At 38.8% G+C, this 15723-nt stretch overlaps 1 protein-coding gene and 1 long non-coding RNA gene across 5 annotated transcripts in view; both read right to left on the bottom strand.

Moving 5' to 3' along the window:
• Nucleotides 1-15723, bottom strand: part of SPEN (spen family transcriptional repressor) — a 98942-nt gene that overhangs the window by 76037 nt on the left and 7182 nt on the right. The gene's annotated exons all lie outside the window — the stretch shown is intronic.
• LOC109293849 overlaps nucleotides 10883-15723 on the bottom strand; it is an 11761-nt gene continuing 6920 nt past the window's right edge. Inside the window, exon 2 of the long non-coding RNA XR_002096414.1 lies at nucleotides 10883-11738. This is a non-coding gene — a long non-coding RNA (uncharacterized LOC109293849). The remainder of the gene's footprint in view (nucleotides 11739-15723) is intronic.

Consider the following 15723-nt stretch of genomic DNA (forward strand, 5'->3'; position numbering starts at 1 on the left):
ATATAAAGTTCTTAATCACATGCCAGGAGAATAACCAAACCTCAAATAGAAGCACTGCCTCATAGCCTCAACTACAGCTAAAAACAGGATCGCTGCTGACAACATGTTAGCAACCAAAGTAGCGCTTAAAAATATTTAACTAGCAATGTAGGTATTTAACTAGCAATTCCCACCATCTGAAGCACACAAAAGTTTTATCCTAATACAACACTAAATAGCTTCCATCACTCACTGCTTGAGCCTCACAAAACCTGGAGGGACTGCATCTTCCTCTGCGCTGCACAGCACCTAGCACACTACACTCCTCTTGATTATGAGCACAACTATCCAATAATAAATACAAAATATGCCATATTAAATATTTCAAAAGTTGCACATGTACTTGCCCTATATATTTCAAACCATGTCATTTTACCTGATTTCATTTTCTGCATCTGAAGTTTAAAAAGGGATTACTACACCAAAAATGGCACAAAACATAAAAGGCAGACACGGTTCTTAGGGTAGATGTGATCTCTTTTGTTAGACCAACTTTAGTTTATTAAAGTTTATTAGACTAAAGTTTAATAAATAATAAACTAAAGTTTATTAGTTTACTAGATTTTATTAGACTAAAGCTGGTCTAATAAAAGGGATCACATCTACCCAAAGAACCTTCCCTGCCTATGTCCTTGGACCAACACAGCTACAACCAACAACCCACAAAACATAAAAGGGTTTTTATACTTTCATTGTCACCTTGAGTCTGGAGTGGCACAAAATGCACCGTGTTGTGCATTACAGCTTCTTCAGACAAACACTCCCAATGGGATCACAGTTCAAAAACCCAACAAAATGTTCGGTGAGACACAAAATTTTGCAACGAGTAGGAAAGGACATGTGCACTTATGAAGAGCCATTTGTTACTGCAGCCCTGACGATCCAGAAAAAAAAAGCTTCTTGCTCACAGATTCATAAAAAGGGAAAGAAAATCTAAAACAAAAACGTGAGTCTTGAAGGTAAAAATTCTAACAAATATGGCTATCTATAAAGTAAATCAAGGGTAAGGAGTAAATTATAAAAAGATTGGAAATGTGAAAGAAAAAAACAGCAGACTAAAAAGATTTAAAAAAACAATGGCTATAAATGGCTTTCAGAGAAAGGAGCAGCAAGGTAATATGTTAACAACAACCAGGCGATCTTTTCCATCCCAGAGGTGGCTACATTCAGTGCTATAGAAGCAACTGCAACAGTAATAATAAAAAATAGATAAGCTATAAAGCACCAAGGGACTTTGAGATAAAAAATGGCATGAAAAGACACAAATTCAGTTGTCCATTAATATACTGTTACCCCTGGCTGAACTAAAAGGTTTCCCTTTAAGTTGCCTGAATTGCAAATGGTGAAACAAATACACGCACAAATTTAGCCCCTGTCCTGTGTGGAGTAACCAAAACATTGCTCCAGACTTCAGAAGAGGCACTAACAATTACCTTCAAACGATAATTCACATAAACACTGCACTCTGCAGTTCTTAGTAAAGGCTTAATAGGAGATGCCCTAGCAAGATCTATTATGAAGACTTTCTGACTCTTACCAATGATAATACATACTACATTATGAAGTTGCTAGTTGTACTCCATAGTTAAGACTGAATTGTGTTTTAATCTTCTAATAGATCAAGCTTTATAAAAAAAACTGCACACGTCAAAGGAACAAGACATTTTCCGTACTATTGGTTTGTTCGTTTGCCCATGGCCAACAGACGGACCTGTTACGTGACGTTCCACTTACGATAGAATTAGTTGAACAAAACTTCCCAAGGATCAGGAAGTCACTGGGCTCTAACACTAAGTAAACCGAGTCAAACGAAGAGGACAGGTGTCAAGCAGAAGAAACCATTCCCATTATCTTTTCTAAATTTTTGGAACAATGAAGTTTACTTCAGACCCATGGGTCTCACTCGCTGATTCTTCTCTAGTTAAAAATGAGCTGAATGTCCCTTTAACATTGCAGAAAATTCTTTCCATATTATGAGTTTTTCTATACAAAGTATTGCACAGTTATTTTTCAAGCCTCTGTGTAACAATGTTTAAGTACTATTATGCAGTTCCTATTGGGCTGGAAAATATATTCCAACAGAAACCTCTGCGTTTTTGTATTGAGACTTCTGGTATTTCATGAAGGAGAAGGAAAAGCTTACGGTTTCCTTTACTGCTGCAAGACTCAGCTTTTCTTCAATTTCTAAATTAATCTCTAAATTGCTATTCTTACCATGAGCAATCTGAGCACTGTCAGATGTTATAAAAACAAAAATGCAGGATATGAAATACAGAGAGTGTGGAGTAATTTTTACAGTTAATGCCTGCATAAAACTTTAGTTGGCACTTTTATCAGCAAAACAGGATGTTTTAAAAATGTCTTTGTACCACACACATGCTGCCCCACTATTTTCAGAGACCCTCAAAACAAAGCCTGATTTTTTTTCCCCCCTCAAATTAAACTCTTCAGCCAAAAACATTTCATGGAATTTTTACAAGGAAAAATCCCAACAAGTTAATTAAAACTATATTTCCAAACATGTACAAAAAGAAATGTTAGCGTTTCAACACTGCCTTTATCATCAGAGACCCAAATCTGAATTCCCTGCATCTCTGGAAAAGTATATTTCATACAAATGTTGAATAAATATTCAAGTAAATGTCATCTTCTGCATGCCATGGCTAAGCTATATAACACTGCTTCTCAGACTAATTTTGGAGTGGGTTATAATTTGTTAAATTAAAATTTACAATGTAAAATGTAAAATTAAATGTAAACTTGAAAATGTGTCTCAAATAACTATGCAGAACTGAACTGATCAGCTTAAGACAGTCTTGTTAAATAAGCAGTGATGTTGAAGAGCCAGCAACAAGCAAGGCCAATTTATCCTTCTGTTCCAAACACTGGACATTTGCCAAAAGCAAATGCAATCTGAAGCAAATTTCTGACGCATCTTGTCAAGGAAAACTTGGACATGTAAAACTAGTTTGTGGGTACAGATGCAGACAGCACCATTGTATGGTCATAGGAAAGTTGGGCTGGAAGGGACCTCATGAGGCCATCTAGTCTAGCCCCTGCTCAAGGCAGGATCATCCCTGATGAAAGCAAGCATTTGTCCAACCTGTTCTTGAAAATTTCTAGAGATGGAGATTGATAACACCTCTAGCTAGCTTATTCTGATGCTTGACCACTCTCAAAAAGTTCCTCCTAATCTCCAACCCAGATTTCCTCTGCTGCAGATAGAGGCCATTGCTCCTAGTCTCATCCCCTATGGCCACAGACAAAAGTGAATCTCTATCCTCTCCATAATCATCCTACAGGTATTTGAAGACTGTTATCAAACCCCACCCCCGTCTTCTCTTCTCCAGACTGAATAACCCTAGTTCTGTCACTGTTGTCAAAAGACATCTTCCCAGGCCTCTAATTAATGTCTGTCACCCTCCGATGGACTCTATTTAATCTGAAGTATGGGGCTCAAAACTGGACACAGTAACTCCAGGTAAGGCCTCACCAGTGCCAAACTGAGTGGAAGAATAAACTTCCTTTAATTTGCAAGTGATGCTCCTGTTAATACAATCCAGGAAGCTGTTGGTTTTTTTTCTGCAACAAGAGCACACCGTTGGCTCATTTAGCTTATGGTCCACAGCAACCCCTGGTGCCTTCCCTACTGTGGCCTAGCCAGTTATTCCCCAGCCTTCATATATTCCATCCCAAGTGCCAGACTGCACTTGACCTTGCTGGGTTTGATCTGGTTGATTGTGGACCACTGTTCCAGTCTATCCAGGTCGTGCTAGAACCTAGTCCTGCCCTCCAGCACATCTGCACCTCCACTCAACTCTGTGTCATGTGTAAATATGCTAAGTGTGCGCTCAGTCCTAATACTGGACCCAGGAGACCCCTGGGGAAACCCCGCTTGATTCGTTGTGTTGGCTTGCCTCATTTCCAGCGGCTACAAAATACACTGAAGACAGCTAAAAATACACTCAATTCTTTTCTAATATTATCCATCCCTGTGAGCAATCCTTGCTGCCACAGCAACAGTAGGTAACCAAAGTAACCACACGTGGGAGTGGTGGGGAACTACATGGTCACCAAAGGAAAGGTCCCTCTCACTTTGGCTCATGCGATGCAAGGCTTTGATAAAACCCTGCTCTCATTTTGTCAGCACACCACACAAGAAGTAAAGTTACTCATATTACGAGAACTTTATTGTTTAGGTTACGGTGTGTGATCAGACTCCATAAAGGCAATGATTCTGAAAAGGGCCTTCACTGCCATGTTCCTATTAGTTTCCAGCTATCAAGACTCCCACCTAGCAATCTTCTTCCAACCGCTACTCCAAAATGTACTTGAAGTGATCTTTATTGACTCCTCAACCTCTAGCAAAAACAACAGTTTTTCCTCTGGTTTTCCTCCCAGCAACAATGATGCTTCAGGAAGTCTTCAAACTTCAGCAACAATTATTATTATGAAAATAAATTAAGATGATAGTGGGACAAGCTGAATTCTTCATGCAGCGTTCCCGCTTCTTTCAACTTCCATAAGTAGCCTTTGCACGCTTCCCAAAGTGCAGCACGGGTGCAAATGGTTGAGCAGACCCAGAGGAAGGATTTAGTAGAAGTCGCTTCAGGTGGGCAAGATAGAAATGACTTGGGCAATTTCTCAGTTTACACTATCATGGAACGTGTCATTCTGGTAATCTACCTTCCAGCCCTTTACCTGGCCATCTCCCTATGCTAGCCTCTTGTAGGCAACAGCCCAACTAAAAGAAACTGTGCTAGTGACAGAGGACACACATTTTTATCACATCACTGTAAACAGCGGTGTCCTGCCTACACCATAACATGCACCATCAGAGGTGTGTTAGTGGAACATTTAAAAAGAGCCAGCATAGACAAAGTCATTGATATCCTCGGCATCCACATGGGACGTGCTAAATACTTTTTGGCAGTTAGAACATCTGTGCTGAACTCTGTTTTCACTTTTAGCTTTTCAAATCACTTTTAAGGCATCAATCCAGGACTTGTACTAGGAGTAATGCTAAGTCGGCATTTGATGGGTTCTGGTTGTACTTGTGTTGCAAAGTCACCTTCTTGGTGGAATGGAAAGCTTTTAGAGATGTGATTATACATAAAAGGAGACAATTGATTGCATGCATGGTTAGAATAGTAAAAGCTTTGATGCTGTTTGATCATAACAGGGTGGGGAGGGTGCCAAAAGATTTTTTTTTCAAGCCAAGAAATGCTGCTTTGCTTCACACAAAAAAATTGCTTTGGTGGACAACAGAAGGTGTGGGGGACACACAGAACTCTGTCATGCCTCTCTACTAACTGCAGTAAAATAAACCTCATGTGAAGCAAGACAATGAAAACAGTTAACAGGCATCTAGGAGTAGGCTTCAGATATTTAATTTTTGGATTCCTCTTCTCAAACAAAGACTATGTTGAATGCCTGCGTTAAGAAATCTGCAGTTTCTTTTTAGAGGTGGCACTGTAAATAAGTGATCAGAGCAAAGCAACCAACTCTCAGCCCTACTCCATTATGGGCTTGTCTATATTACTGCAGCAGCAGATCCTAGCACTTAGTCAAGGGACCCGGGTGGGAGTCCCCAGGCATGCTCCAAACCAGAAACACATGAGGGAGGCTGCCCGAGGGCTCACCCCTCTGTACTACTCTAGCCCTTGTTCTCTGGCAGTCCTGAAAGCAACTGCTGGGCACAAACCAAGAGCAGACGCTGTTCAACTTCCAGGTTTCCAGAACATCTGCAGCCTTGATGGAATGCTTGGGTCCACCAGTACCACGACATGCTGCTACAGCAGCATAAGCCAACCCTCCATTTAAGTCACTTAAGGTCTCCATGCTGTAAATGGAATAATACTGCTTCTGTAGTTTTGTAATGTGCTCAGGTTTTCAGTTAAAAGGCATTAAAAGAGTAGCCTTTTGGGCAAATACAACAGCTGCAGTTCATGAACCCAAGTCCCTTACCCACATAAAGAAACCTGCGCGCACACGCTTTGAGCATCAATATATATTTTACTGTTTTATAAATATGCTTTTCCTACATCAACAGCTCCCCCAACACACACACACACACACACACACACACACACAAGTCATCAGCCATAGGGATTGTCTTCTGCAACAACCCACATGACCTCTAGGATCAAAGGGATTGTCTTCTGCAACAACCCACATGACCTCTAGGATCAAAACACCCAGGTCAAGAAAGGCTAAAACTGAATGGCAAGATAAGCATCTCCAATTCCCTGAACGGAGTGCTACCCTGAAAAGCTGGTTTGGTCTTTCTGGTCAGTGTTTTGCAATTAGATGCGCTAACCTTTTTTAATTACATAAAGATTATAAGTTAGTTCACATGCTGGGACTGCATCAAAACAGGAAACAGAAGATGAATTCTGATGCAATGGATTTAAGTGGGGATGCTAGTGCAGACGTACAGTAACAACTTCTCATAGGAATCCATGTATTATGTACAGTGGAATATACAGGTACACGTGGTCACTACCTGTAACATCACAGGAACTCAGCAAATGATAAATGCCCCAATATATCATTTTCTGCACGCACAGAAAATAGCGTGCCCATCTTCGTGTGTATACAAATCTCCATGACAGCAGGACTTCACATGCAGGACAAGGTTCACGAAGTGTTAACACAAAACATACTTGAAAACACTGCAACATGGATGTCCGTGAAGGTGCCTTGAAGCAAGTCGATTAATGCATGCATTTTAAATGATTTTATCTGAACAAATAGGAGTCCTGGCAGATTTTCACTTGCCCTCAACGCTTCACAAAAATATCTAATTTCAGAGTGTTTTGGGTCATTACGTATATAACTACAATTTCATTGTTTCAGTCTTTTCAGCCAAATTCACATTTGTAACAAAACACTGTGATTCCACAAAAGTCAAACTGCACTGCAAAAGTTTTGACTGCATTGTACAGACAAGCACAGATGGATTAAGCAGAGTAAGCATAAAACTGTAGATTTCTCTTTTTTTTTTTAAATGATTAGGTGTGCTGGCTCTGCTGTAACCATCACAATTACATTGCATCAACCTGAATTAGCCTGAAATTTTAATTAAATAGCTATCCTTTACTTTCTAGCCTAAACATTTGTATAGCTCATTTCATTGCCATGGTGACTTGAAAGAGTCACCACACTGCTGTGCAGTGGCTTCATTTCAGTTTTTCAAATGTAGCCATATTAGTTTGGGGAAGCATAAATTGATTTAGTACATGAAAAACCTTCTAAATGAAAGCAGCTAGGTAGAATCATTTTTATTTTTTCTTTGTATGAGGTTTTTTTTTTTTAATTAAAGGCTACTTTCCATCATAACAGTGGGGGAAGTACCTTTATGTGACAAATCAAGTTTTAATCACTGCCCTATACGACTGTTTCCTTGCTGAAATTAGCAGCTTCTTTAAACAGATCAGTATAGGAATGGCTGTCAACGACTGCATGGGCACCAGGACAGTGTGACAGTATGTTCTGTACCATTTCAGAGCATTTTCAGTGGTACTAGCAGCCACGAACACCAGGATTTGCAGACTTACTCCAGTCACCGGTTCTGAAAGTTCATCTGCAGCCGTTTCACTAATCTGAACTCGGACTGTTTCCCCAGTCCACAGAAACAGTTCATAACCAACATGTACTCCTTCAAAGTACTACTTTCAAGCTAGGGTCGCTAGCCAGCTCTGATGCTGCTCCTACCAGCCAGTCATCCAAATACAGATGGGCCAAGCAGAGGATGTTGAGCTGCAGCTAACCAACTAGCAGGATATTATTGAAAATAACCCGTCTGTCACTCCAAAGGGCCAATTAGCTTTTCTATGTCTATTTAGATAGGATTTTTAAAAGCCCTTTGGTGGGCAAGTTCCAATGACTTACAGCCATGCACATTGCTGGGGCAATACAGTCTGATCAACACTGCAGCTTTAGCGAGTTGTGGAAAGTCACTCAAATAAAAACTAGGTGCTTATGAAAATGTGTTTGTCTGTATTCTTCTCATAAAAAAAAAAGTTCACGTGGGCACAGAGTCATCTTTTCAGACAGAGACTGATTTGGGACAAACATGGGGCTGAAAGATCAAAATGGTATCCAGTCCATCCCCCTGCTCAGTGCAATGCGAGCACCTAAAATTTAGTGCAATTCCAGGCTTTATTACACACACAATTTTCTGCCAACAACATTATTAGACACTGTGTACAGCAGATATTTACATTTGCAAAAGAACAGATAAATAAAAAACTAATTAAAATCTGATTTAACTAAGGCATTATTACCATCAGCTTGTGTGCGATAAGAAACTATCTGATGGAATGGACTTCTCCAGAGCCAATATCTGATATACAGAACACCAATTTTAAAATCATTGGTACATTTTAAAGTAGTTGAAAGAGATTCCACTTCTGAAAGTGTATCCGATTTGACATCTATCATCCAAGTAATGAAAACCTGGTAGGAATCCAAGTCAGGTTCTTAATTGTGCGGCATACCACCATCCTCTGCAAAACTGAGGTAAAGAAGCCTCTAAAACAGAGTTTAGTAGTCTCAGTCTACAGGGACAAGTTCACGGGGACGGTTTTATGGATGATTTTACAGGATGATACTGGGGATCAAGTATTATTACTGCCAAATAGCTCCATAAGCAATTAATCAACCTGTTTTGAAATGGGTTGGGCAGTTCCAACTCTTTGATCAGACTGGTGTTTGAGTAAGATATATTTAGCCCATTTCACAAAAAAGAAAGAAAAAAACCTAGGTTATAACATGTACAAAAATATAATTAGTTTAAGCAGTAGCAAAATGAAGGCAAATCAAGTGAATGAAAGCATGTCTCTTCTGCTCTTGAAAGAAGCCTAGATCTTTCCACAGAAGCTACTAAAATAGCTGGTTTTCTCCTAGTTTATGGAAGAGTGAGGTACATGCAACTCTTTGCAAATGCAAAAAAAAAATCCAATTCAAATGGACTGTAGGTTGCAGGATTCCCCCAGTTCTGCACCAATCTGGAAAACCCAGCCCCAAGACAACGCAGGAGTATGAGAAAGTTATAGGCACCCAAGTTTTTCCAGGAGTTTTGGGAATGTATATTTCACTTCATTTCAGATACTGCCTTCACCCTTGTAATTTTATTCTGTTAACAGATTAATTTTCACTTGTCTTGCACTTTGGGTATGCTGTAAGTTTATTCTTTAATGTTATGCCATCCACTGTGAACCACCACTAGGTCTTGCTTAGTCCCACGAATATCTCTTTAATACTTTATTCCTTTATTGAGATGAGAATTCCACGTGACAAGATTTTCCATACCACAGGTTGTAGTTGCACAGTAAGTGTCACAGGTTTCAAAACGATTATTACACTATTTATATAAAAAGTAGTAATTACACCTTAAAATATCAGTGCAAAGCCGCATCAGTGAAGTTTGACTGAGGCTCGCCAAAATCAACATTAATAAGGATCGTCCACAGAGAGAAGACTGAGAACATTTCAAGAGAACAGGAAGGTGGAATGTATACAGCTCCGCCATTTCGTAGCATGATGTAAAACTGCAGGGGTGTTAAAGGTAAAAGTTAGCAAGCTTTTTGTTAACCCAGTTTACAAACAAGGACTTTTGCCTAAATCCCAAGGACCCACAATCTATAACTATTTTGTGTAAGTAAGCCACCGAGTGGTTGCACAATGTCTGCTTTCCCATCTTCAAGATGGCACACTTCCCTAGAATTATTTATTGGCCTTCTGAAAAGGCAGCTAAACTCAAATCATATTACAGCAATTAATCCATTTTCTATTTTACCCTTTTTCATTTAAAAAAATATTTTCCTATACTGTTTCTTCAGTTCTGGTCTGAGAACACTGAAAAAAAAAAAAAATCTCACAAGTAATCTCTCCCCAGTAATGAGCACACTGAGGATTCACCAGACTGTTTGGAAAAAAATGGATTATTTTGACTTTAGAAGTGGATTAATTAAAAACGAGTCCTAAATTGTTTTGGAAAAAAGTGATGGTGCCAAGAGTTACGTGGTTGCATAATTATCCAAGTCCCTGATGGATGCAGCTTCTCTGACACATCAGTCTTTGGGAGTGTACTGCAACACTTGAGATGACTCAGATACAGATAGCCCTCTTCAAAGTGGATGATAAACACTTCCGTACAGCCCAAAGTCACTAGAGTAACTGCTACATGCTCTGGTCCTCGAGCACAAAGTTACAAGCTGGAATTTCAAATTAAAAAGCGTACAGGTGCATGATTACGTATCTGGCCTTTTCCCCCCATTATGCTGATACAGCTTAACCAGAAGGATTACTTGTAATGTAGTGCTAATAATTCAATATTTCTTGGGGTTTATGTTTCTGCTTTTGCTGTTAAGATTTCCCAGTACTGCAGAAAGCTACTGAACACATACCAACCCTCCCAATGTATGTATAACTAGAGATTACTCCAGCTTTTATCACTGAGGGAAATAAGTGTCTTTTACTTGCACGTAATTATTTTAACTAGTCTGATCTACCTCCCCTCCCCACCACAACCCTTGGCTTCAGTTTTTAAGTCCATGTGAATATTACTGCTCCCCCTAGGTGCTCATGTCAAACTGCATTGTTTCAACACATGTTCCTTCCTATTTATTACCACAAATCTAGCTAATGCAACATCAAATCCTAGTGAAGACTATGCCGTTCATGGTTTCCACACATGAAATCAGGCAGAACTAAACACTAGGGGGAGCCTACGATTTACCTTGACCTGCAAACTTGCAATTGTAATGCAAATTGCCTTGTCCTAACCAGCGGTTTACCTTGTGTGAACTAACACAAGAACCTACATTATCTTTCAAAAAAAAAAAAACTAAGGGCCTAGCCTGGCCACGTCTTCAGACAGCAAGGTTATATGCCAAATAACTTTACACCAATTTACACCCAGTGGGAAAAACACAACAATATTTCACTATCTTAACTTGAAAAACTGTCTTAATATCTATACATTGCTCAAGAAATTTTAATTTGCGTTAAAGTATCTCCATAAACAAGTCATGACAAAAACCACAAAAGGATCCAAATGCAATAAGATTCCTACAACCCAACCAAGTATATCAGCAGTTAGTGATATGTTTTTGACAAAACAGGACAGAACTCCTAACACATGCGCCTTCAGTCCTCATCTTTTTAAATGACCAAGAAACACACATCAGTAATAACACAACATGTCTTGTAACCCTGTTTCCAGGAAACTTAAAGCACAGCAAAAATACTAAAATAAGAGTTAGAAACCATCTTTGAAGTGATAACAAATCATGAAGTCATAATGTGTGTAAAGAGGGCCTGTGAAAAAGCATGACTTAGGCAGCTCACTGGATTATAATAGTAACCGTGGTTGCTCTACAAAAATTCTCTTACAACACAGCCAAGGATATAAAAATGCTTTATGGGAGTTTAGTCCAGATTTGGTGTTCTTTGCAGCTTTTCATTACTTTCTTTGAAATAATAATTCATAGACACTTCTGTGGCCAAAGAGTTTGGAGTCCACATGTTGAAACCTCAACTGGATACTAAGCTCTAGAGCAGCCTGAGGATTCATGGACCCCAAGTAGTTGGGAAGCATTCCTCAAAATGAGCCCGTCTTGGGGAAGAAGCGGGTGGTTCCAGACAAAACTGCTCTATAGCATTCGCAACAGTCGGAGGAGAAGTTTAGAAATCTGTGAATAGATGCACAATGAAGAACAGTTTAGAAAGTGAAAGGTCATGTGTGAAACGGCACTGGAGCCAATATGTTTCACAGTATTACATTCATATGAAGTTCCTGTTGATGAGGGAGGGGGAATGAGACACCTACTCACACAAGGGCTACTACTTCTTAAGGCCCTGGATTGAAACTCTGGGAAAAAGTTGGATTCAGCTCCTGCCTACCAGACTCCTGTGACTCACTAGGATATTCATTTCATCATCTGGCTGCACCAGCTCACCACCTGAAAAATAGGGATCATACTTCCTTTCTCCAATCTGGGCCTGTTTTCTATATTCACAATATGGGTTCTCTGGAGCCAGGATTGTCTCGCTACGTGAACATACAGGGCTCAGCATAACTAGGCCTTGATATTGCCCCAGGATTTCAGGCACTAATGAAAGGATGCATGGTTGTTGCACACTTGGTCTTATTCCCTCCATACCAAGAAAGTCCCTGCTTAGAAAAGCAGAAACAAATGTATGACCATGCCTCATCACTTAAAAAAATATATATATTATTCAAATATGAACATCATTGGAATTCACTATATAGCCTTATTTTTGTGCACTCCTCGGGTATTAATTCTGGATAAGAATGTTTCGTTTTATTCTGAATGCAGAGTTCATTCAGTGGGAGGATTCCCAAGTTGCATTTGAATTTATAAACCCCAAACGACTCCTAATTATAAGCAACAAAGTTACTTTTGCAGACCTGGGAACATGCTTTTCCTAAGACTTCTACTAGAAAAATGTATTAAATCAAGGTATCATTAAGGGCTCACTAAATGCAACTGCAGAAAATGTTATTTTCGTATTTAACCACTCTGAGCCAGTGTGCATGGGGACCAGATCTGCTTGCTTTCTACCAAAGCAAAATTCACACTTCTCCTAGCAGACTAGACCCCGTACTGTGACTGGAGAGCTGACTTCTCCTCTACCCCACGCACCATCCACTCAAATACCCACCAGCCTCTGACTGCATAACCAGCTTTGTTATTGGCTACAGTGCATGAACCAGAAAGCACACAGCTTAATTTTAGGCTCCCAGAGTGAATTTCCACTGCTGGCCATTAGACAAAACGTTCTGTTGTAAACTGAGCAAACACAATGTAGAAGTAACTGAAAAAAGTATGGCACCTCCACAATGCCACTTTTACAAGCTGACTCATAAGAAGGTAGCCATATTTTAAAAGGTATGAGATGTTACCATAATGGCTTCTACTGTGCTTCGTTCTAAAAATAAATCGGAGGAACGCAAAGCCAAACATGCAGAGGGGTTATCTTATTTGGCATTTTCAATTTTAGTTTTTAAAAATTAGGCCGTCTTTATTCTTAAAACTCAGTCTTTGCTGTAAGAACCTCTTACCACTACAGAAGAGTAATACCCCCTCCCCCCAAAGATACCATAAGAAATCATGTGATAAATCCAGCCTTTTTTTTCTTCATAAGAAATCACATGATTTCTTATAAACAAAAAAGTCTGGATTTATTTTTTTTTTTAAATCTAAAGTGACAATTGTTAAAAGCCCAAGGAGGATCTGGGTAAATGAATGGGGGTTGGGAAGGGATGGAAAGCTAGCACTTGTTCTTGGGATAAATGTTGCTATATTTAGTCTCCTTGTTCTTTCTCCAAGCTGCTAAGCGTCTGTTTCAATAATGGTGAATGTTCCCCCCCGAATCAATAATTAAAATGAACCCAAATTATTGCAATCAGGAAACACCTTCAATTGCAACTAAATACTGTTTTAATGAACATTAAGTTCTAACATCAAAGATCATAACATGATATATAAAGTAATACTATTTTAAGAATGAGTTTCCAATTCATTGTCCTAGTTGGAATAAAATGTTTCAAGATCTAATGCAGTTTTTAAAATAAGTCTGAGATGCAACAGAAAGCCCTTTTTTTTAAAAAAGGGTTTTTTACATCAATAGTTTATGTTTTTAAATCCTTAATCTACATGACAAGCAGATATTATACCGTCTAAACACACACAAGGACGCCCACTTTTAAAATCTGGGCATAATTAATCATTCACCTACCTCTTGAAAGAGGCACAAAAACATGTACAGAAAAAGAGGCTTTCAAAGCTGGGAAGTCTGAGGACACAATACATCCTGTGCACGCAAGTCAGGCGCACTTGATACCAACTCCGATATTCTCCTCCAATTAAAAAAAAAAGCCAACAGTATTTTTACCAAGTAATCTCACTTCAATTTACAGAAAACAAAACTGCATCTTAATCGAGTCACACAGACGTGCCATAAGAAACAATTACTACAAAGCACTTTTGTCTTTCATCTGGGTAAACATCCCTTCCTACAACGGGAAGGAAGAGACTACACCAAAGTGAGAAATTTCCCACAGTAACAAGTTAATAAAAATGAAAACATCTCCCACTCGGAGTACACTTATTGCGCCTTTAAGGCCTAACAGACTGCCTCTTTTCCCACAATTCAAAGTTTAAAGTTTTAATTTAGCACATGAGATGGCATCATAGCAAATATTTTAACTGCATGTACACTAATATGGAAGCTGCAACATATTTCAGGTCTCAACCAAAAAAATACCATGTAGATTTAGGTTACCAACTGATACAACCAAAAAGGTAGCAGGCATTCATGCTTTAACGCTAGATTTTGAAAAATCCGCTTTTCTACTTGTATAATGCTGCTGGGTCACCCTCTTTGCATATCCTTTACCCAATTCTCAGATTGGGGGATGGGTGGGAACTTGATGTAGCCAAGATCAGCTAAATCTGAAAAGAGTTTTGCTCCAAACTAAGGAATTGTTCTTTCCAAGAAACCAACCTTATACATTACATATCCAGGCTCAGGCAGTTGCCTTTCATATGTATATGCCCAACACAGCTAAGCTCCTGCAACAATCAAACAGGACTGCAATACAATTATTGTGTAACTTGTCCCTTCCCCCACTCAACTACCCAACATACAAAGAAAGCCTTGCTCTATTGTCCACATACAGTACCTGCAATGATCCTTCCCTAAGTGAAACTTGATTCAACAGATACCTACTTAGCCATTTTAAACAACAAATATCTAGCAATTTAGACAGCTGGAAAAGCAGGAAAAATGCTGTTTTTACCTTTGTGTGCAATGTATTAGTACCTGGAGTCACAGCCAAACATTCAGATTTCTATACCCCTGATCACTACTAGTTTCTTGCATATGTACATTTAGAGGGAAAAAAAAACCAAACAGCTTTTTTTTTTTTTTTTTAAAGAACCAGTAAAAAAAAAAAAATGACATTTTTTAAGAAGCAAGTGATGCAACCCCTTTCACATTCCCCTCAAAGCCAGCAATGAAGATCCAGAGTGGTAAAACAAAAAACAAAAAAAAAGGCAATGAACTGTTCAGATTCTACCATTTTCCTACACCATCTCTAAGCAACACTACCATGGCAACTTTTTTCCTGCTTTAAAAATGTCTTGGGGAAAAAGGGGTGGCCATTAAAATAAATAAATAAATAGATAAAGAGGTAGGTAAGTAAATAAATAAATAACTTCACTTTCATTTCATACTTCCTAGTTAAGTTCAGTCATGTTTCAAACTAACAGGTTACTCTAGGGCATATATTCAAAAAAGAAAGGTGTGTGCATGTGTCTTTTATAATAATCTTTGATCACATAACTAAGATTACAGTTCACACAGAACCTTGATACTCTGAGGAAGAGTAACCTTCTGTATCTAAAGTTCCCTCCAAAAATAAATAAATAAATAAATGTGTTGATTAATATTAATCAGTGTAATTAATGATCAAGTTCTCTCAGCCAGAAGGATGTATTCCCCTAGTTTACGTAATGGTAACAGATCTGCATGGCTAAATTTCACCGCTACTCTGAGTAATTACCCTGCTTGTAACTAGTTTAACCTTTTTAAGATGCATTTACATAACATGGACAATTTGAATTTGACTGCAAGTCCACAATTCCCAGA

Source organism: Gavialis gangeticus, unplaced genomic scaffold (assembly GCF_001723915.1).
Source record: "Gavialis gangeticus isolate Ggan-Ray unplaced genomic scaffold, GavGan_comp1, whole genome shotgun sequence".
In the NCBI taxonomy this organism is placed as follows: domain Eukaryota; kingdom Metazoa; phylum Chordata; order Crocodylia; family Gavialidae; genus Gavialis; species Gavialis gangeticus.